The 6,153-nt window shown below is 43.6% G+C and overlaps 1 pseudogene across 1 annotated transcript in view; it reads right to left on the bottom strand.

Moving 5' to 3' along the window:
* LOC147011781 (glucagon-like peptide 1 receptor) overlaps positions 1–3,735 on the bottom strand; it is a 66,863-nt pseudogene extending 63,128 nt beyond the window's left edge. The window contains exons 1-2 of the transcript XR_015051625.1: positions 3,332–3,735; positions 1,885–2,007 (exon numbers count right to left, since the gene is read on the bottom strand). The product of XR_015051625.1 is annotated as a glucagon-like peptide 1 receptor (transcript). The remainder of the gene's footprint in view (positions 1–1,884; positions 2,008–3,331) is intronic.
* Between the last annotated feature and the right edge of the window lie 2,418 nt (positions 3,736–6,153).

A 6,153-nucleotide genomic window follows, 5' to 3' on the forward strand; every position in this document is an offset into this window, starting at 1 on the left:
AAAAATGAATTTTGCCAACCCCCAAAAAATTACAAAAAAACAACATATATATATATATATATATATATATATATATATATATATATATATATATATATATATATATAGTTTGCCTTAGGGCCCCCCTGCAGTCGCCTTGCGGTCCGTGTGACTACTTGCGGGCAATGCAGGGTCGACGCACGGTTCCCCTACGCCCGCCATGCGTCCAACGTACGGCCTCCGTGGCAGTCTGCGTCGACTGCGCTACCGCTAGAGATCAGAGTATAGGTGTTTGCCTATACTCCCAACTGGTATATTCAGTTATATATACTGGTATATTCCGAACTGTTATATTTTTATTTCAGTAAAAAAAGAACTGGTATATATACCCACTAGTTACCGTCCGTCTGGCTGCACGTTAGCCTTAGGGCCCCCTGCGGTCGCCTTGCGGGCACCTTGAGGTTACCTTGCGTCTGCCTTGAAAATTCTATGGCCGCTGCAGAGGGGCCCTTAGGTCACTGTGCGACATCAAATCAAAGACCGTACGGCACCCCCACGTTTTCGGTCTCCACAATTTCTAAATACCCCGTGCAGCTCCCTGAAAAATAAAAACATATGTGACTGCTACATTGTGTGACCGTGGAAATACTGTGGCCGCCCTATAATTGATAGTGGATTTTGTAGACCCTATGGCCGCCGTGCCAAATGTGACTTAGGCCTTAGGACTTTCTTTCCTTTAAAACGTATTCCAGATCGATGACAGCTTACAGGAAAATGTTCCTCGCTCTGACCTGGCAGAGCGACGAGGAACAGTCCTGAATAGATATGGTGGAGTCATCTGCAAAATGAGGATGTCCTTGATGTGCACCAACAACAGTAGTGGTCCCAGAACATTACCTTGAGGGAAGCCAACCTCCAAAGGTAGTACTGGTGGATAGTTGCAAGTAGTTTTAAGTGAGAACATGATTTGCAGATGGCAAATACTCGCCCAACCTTTCCCCAAACTCTCACCTGCTCCCCACCTTAACAGCTCAATATAATACCATTCCTTTCGTACTGTAAAGGCACATAGGGCTGCCGAGGCAGTTTCAGGCAAGGAGTACAGTCCTGGACAGGTCGCCACTCCGATGCAGGTTACCCCAAATGGTTATTACCGCAGTACACTGGGACTCATTTTGCAGAGCTTGGAAAGATGACAGGCAACCCCACCTGGTGTTGGCTTAGTGGTTAGGGTGGCTGACTTGGAATCATAGGGTCCTGAGTTTGAGCCCTGTTTACCACTGAATTAATACCAGGTGGGGTTGACTCAGCCTGTCATCCTTCCAAGGTTGGCAAAATGAGTACCAGTGTACTGGTAATAGGGACACTGCATCAGCAACATAGTCACGTCTCTAACCAATGATGCAACCAGCAGCCACAATGATGCAATCAGCAGCCACAAGGCTGCACTCGAAAGAAAAGAACCTGGTGTTAATTCAACAGTCGACAGGGGCTTGAACGCATGACGCTGAGGTCACAAGCCAGCCACCTTAACCGCTAAGCCAAAACAGCACAATATAGAGACAGATAAATAATCCATGGGAGTGCAATGCTGGATCCCTAACAAAGCCCTTCAAGTCAAATAAAAAGAATCAAGTTCAATAATAAAAGAAGTGAGTGCACTAAAAAATGCATGCAGGTGTAGGTGAACTTTTAACACTGGCTCAAATGTTCCACGCTAATGTCATATTATTGATAATAATCGATTTGGAGAAGACCTCAGAGGAGTAAAAGCATGTCAGGAAAAGACTGGTGATAATAATGCCTGTAATTTTCCCCCCAAAAAAGTGACAATTACATCAAACATCATTACGACTGCAGTCTGTGCTTAAAATTGCGACAAGGTTCATTCTGATGAAGACGTACCTGCCTGAAAAGGTTTAGAAGCAAGACGATCATCGTAGGGGCAGTATCGTTCAAGATACCGGTACAGGTGGCAGCCGTCAACCTCGTCATGTATTTTTTGGGAACACGCCACCAGATTTCGTGCTGGGACATGGGAAACGATAAGTGCCCAAACGTGTTACAATCCCTCCGACCTTGCCAAAAGCCATAAGCCTCGGCGCTAGTGATTTGAACCGGATCTTGAGGATGTTGCGACGGAAGACTGCAGGCTTTGATCCAAAGTTTTGATGAGATTTCGATTGTATTCTATCTCATTTGGGGATAATTGTAACTGGCATTTACGTGAGAGGAATTGAGTCTGGGGCATCTTTTAAAGTAACTATAACAATTATATGACTTTAAAAGTACAGAGCAACGGCTTGTTCATCTGTTTCTCCCTTCTCCCCCCCCTCTCTCTCTTTCTATCCCTCTCACTCCTCCATCTCCCTCTATCTCTAACCTTCTCTACCTCCCTATCTATCTTCTGTCTCTCTGTCTCTCTCTTCCTCCCTTTCTATCCCTCCATATTTCCTCATTTCTTTCTCTCCCTCTCTATCTCTCCTCTTCACTTTCTCTCCCCCTCTCTGTCCCCCTCACTCATTTTCTAACTCTCTCACTCTCCTCCTCTCTCTTTCTAACCCTCTTTCTTTTTCTATCTCTCTCGTTCTTTTCCTCCTCTCTCTTTCCATCCCTCTCAATCTCATCCTCCTCTCTATTTCTATCTCCTCCTCTCTCTTTTCATCCCTCTCTATGTCATCCTCTCTGTATCTCTCTTGATCTCCTCCTCCTCCTCTATTTCTTTCAGTCTCTATCTCACTCATTCTCCTCCTCTCTATCTCTCCCGAACCTCTCTCTCTCTATCTCTTTCCCCCTCTCTATTTTTTCTCTTCCCCTATCTCTTTCTCTCCCCGGTATCTCATGCTCTATCTCTTTCTCCCCTCTCTATCTTTCTCTCCCCTACATCTCACCCTCTCTCTAATTATAATTGGTGGCTGCGAGTTGTAATGTACAACATGAGATTAGATGCACATTTCGCGACGCGGCAATTGTAATTTGGACTGCACAGGGATAGGAACTTGAAAAAAAAAAATCACACTGTACAAAGATAAGGTATGTTTATGTAAATTATATGGTGGCCCTTTTACAGAACAACACACTGAAGTCAGAAGAGGAAAGTTTTAGATTTTGAATTTTATATTATAATTATAATGTTTTAAAAAAACAAACAAAAAAAAAGCACTCAACGTCAAACAATCAAAATGATATATCTAAAATTCCCCAATTTTATTAGAAAGTAGAGAAGACTATAGTAGTGCAAGGTCCCAATCAATGATGTCCGATTGAAGCAGTGCATTTTTGGGGGCAATGCGATGCAACAATCGATGTTATAGTTCACTTAATGGTTTTTAACGTTCACTTTCGGTCTCACCTGACTTGCCTCGAGGGACGTTCTTGTTCACCTGAGCAGCTCGTCCATGATGTAGATGATATCACCGAAGAAGCCTCATGATTTAAAATCATTCTGAACCAGGAGCCATTTGATGGAGTTGTATTTCGGAAATTTACATATATATATATACAAAGGTAGACGTATTCAGGTCCTATCCCACTTAATGTGGATCCCCTTCAACCTTCAAGGCTTTGCTTTTGAGGCAATCAGAGCGAGTACAACCGATGAGCATGCTGTCCCGGACAAGCATTCCGAGAGGGTGTTGTGCCTTGAACTGGATGCCGAAGCCGATCAAGGGTCTTGCTGTCGAAGTGCGTCCGGTCGTGAGGCCTCTTGGAGTGCTTCGGAGCAAGCAGATCTTCCTGGGAAATTGCATACGGGAAAGCTTTGTGATTTATACTTGTGCACAAAAATAGAGTGCCGCACGTAAACAGTGTGCAGGAAACTGCGCTCGATGGGCTGAGCCTTTGCAGAAGTTTCCTCGAGCATCTGGACGACTGCTCTGTACCTTGTTAGGAGATCGTTTCGGGCTCCAGAGCAAATCATATTAGTGTCTGGCACGAACGATGTGGACATAAGTTGGTATAACGTCCAACGACACGCCTTAAGTCTATCTGTCCTGTTTAAAAATCACCTTCTTTGTATACGAAGTCGAGGCTCATGGAAGAGCTGGAACGCTGAACAGATAAGGACGCAACATAAACAAAACAGCAGATATAGAGGGGAAGACACCAACAGCAGGGTTGAAGGACAAAATAGTCTTCAACAAATACAGGTTGTTGGGAGGAATGAAGGATAGGAGAGGATGGATGGGGCAATCAAGATGGATATACAGAAGCAAACTCTCAGGAAGGAAAAACTTGAAATTTGGAAAGACATGGGCTGAGGGAGGGTTAATAGGGGTACAAAAGATCAGGGTTTTCGGTGGAGTTGAGTTGAGATGTGGTGCACAGGTGTCTTCAAGACCTCGAGGGAAGAATGAGTTTGATTCGTATAGATTATAGGTACTCAAAATCAATTGGTATCAAGTAATCATGGTATGTGGATGCAACACACGCGTCATGGGATACCGATGTCGAAAGCATTAACTTTCCCTCATTTTCTTTTAGAAAGCCAAGTGCATTTTTATCAATATAAGATGCACAAGGTATCCCTCACTAAACTGATACACATCCATACATGTACAGCAAGCCTGTGAACTATTGGCACGATAGTTGCACATACATATTGTCATCTACATATTATGTATTCCAAATTGGCATAAATGTTAATTTAATGTTATCCTTTCGAAACGTAATAAGTATAGATCATACTGAACGTAACACAGGAGACGATCACTCAGCAAAAGGTGAAATAACATTTGGAGTGACTTGGAAGTTTCGAGTTGTTCATCCGTGTGAGGTTCAGAGACAAAATACGACTGGACACAGACCAATTGCTTGGAGGCAATGCCGGTGGCTGAGTTTGTTTCCTCTCCAACTCCACGAGAAGTCACAACACAACATTGGCAGTTGTGTTGACAATCACAAAATGGATGCTATTTGAATGAAGGATGCTATTACCTGCATTTGCTCTAAGTTCCTGTGAATAAATGGCAAAATATGTTCCCCATCACAATGTGTTGCATCAAACATGATTATGGATGCATCAGAGAGCATGGGAGAAAGCGAGAGCGAGAGTAAGAGCGAGAGCTGGTGCTTGGCAATCCTGCACTTCGTTGAATGTGTTTTTTGTTAAATTAACTGGTATTATTGGCTTACGTGTTACAATCGAAGTCGAGGCTCATGGAGACCGAAAAATAATCCAATAACTGGTGGTGTAATAGTTACATTGTTCACTCAGTCTGCTGAGTGTGAAACCGAGTGAGAGGTTGGTGGTTCAAAGCCCAACTGAGTTTTAAAGCAAAAGACTGTTGTTATATATATATATATATATATATATATATATATATATATATATATATATATATATATATATATATATATATATATATATATATAAAAAAAATATATATATATATATATATATATATATATATATATATATATATATATATATATATATATATATATATATATATATATATATATATTGTTGCGGATTCGCGCCCGCCGGCGTGCGGACGGCCACGTAACTCGAATCGCGGCACGTCGCCCACCGGACGGACAATCCAGTCGTGACCCTCTCGGACTAACGCCGGGAACCAGCCACGGGTGGACCTTTCGGTCTCACCGCGATCGTGCCAATCGGCACCCGCGTGGGATTGGGTTGCTCGCCAAATTCGACCTACCTAAGTACCCACACGGAGGGTAGACCGGGCGATCGCACCTCGCCGCAGGTCGACTTTGGACACGGGCCACTTAAGCGACCCGTTCCGTACTATCGGGATAACCGAGCGGTGTTATTCGTCGGACTCGACGGTTCGATTAATTATCGGGCGTCTTAGCCCACGACCAACCCTTTACGTGAAGCAAGATGGGGATTCAATGAAAGAAATGACGAAGCGAAGCGGGAAAACAGTTCAACAATAAGCACATTTATTTCGCGATGAACGGAAAGCACACATATACAATTCCACCAAAAGCACATGTAAAAGAAGAAGACAAAAAGCAAATGCAACAATGCAGATCTATCCGACTACCGGCCACTCGGCAACACTTATACAATTTTACTTCACAGACGGCGCCGACAACACATATTCCCAAAGCAAAAGAAAAGAGAACCACCCTCCAGGATGAGGGGGGGTAGGCGGGCCTGGGGCCGAGACCGTGTCGGGCCTACCCGTCTGATGATGAGACGCG

This window comes from Eptatretus burgeri, chromosome 15 (assembly GCF_056783735.1).
Source record: "Eptatretus burgeri isolate ZD-2024b chromosome 15, Ebu_testis_v1, whole genome shotgun sequence".
In the NCBI taxonomy this organism is placed as follows: Eukaryota; Metazoa; Chordata; class Myxini; order Myxiniformes; family Myxinidae; genus Eptatretus; species Eptatretus burgeri.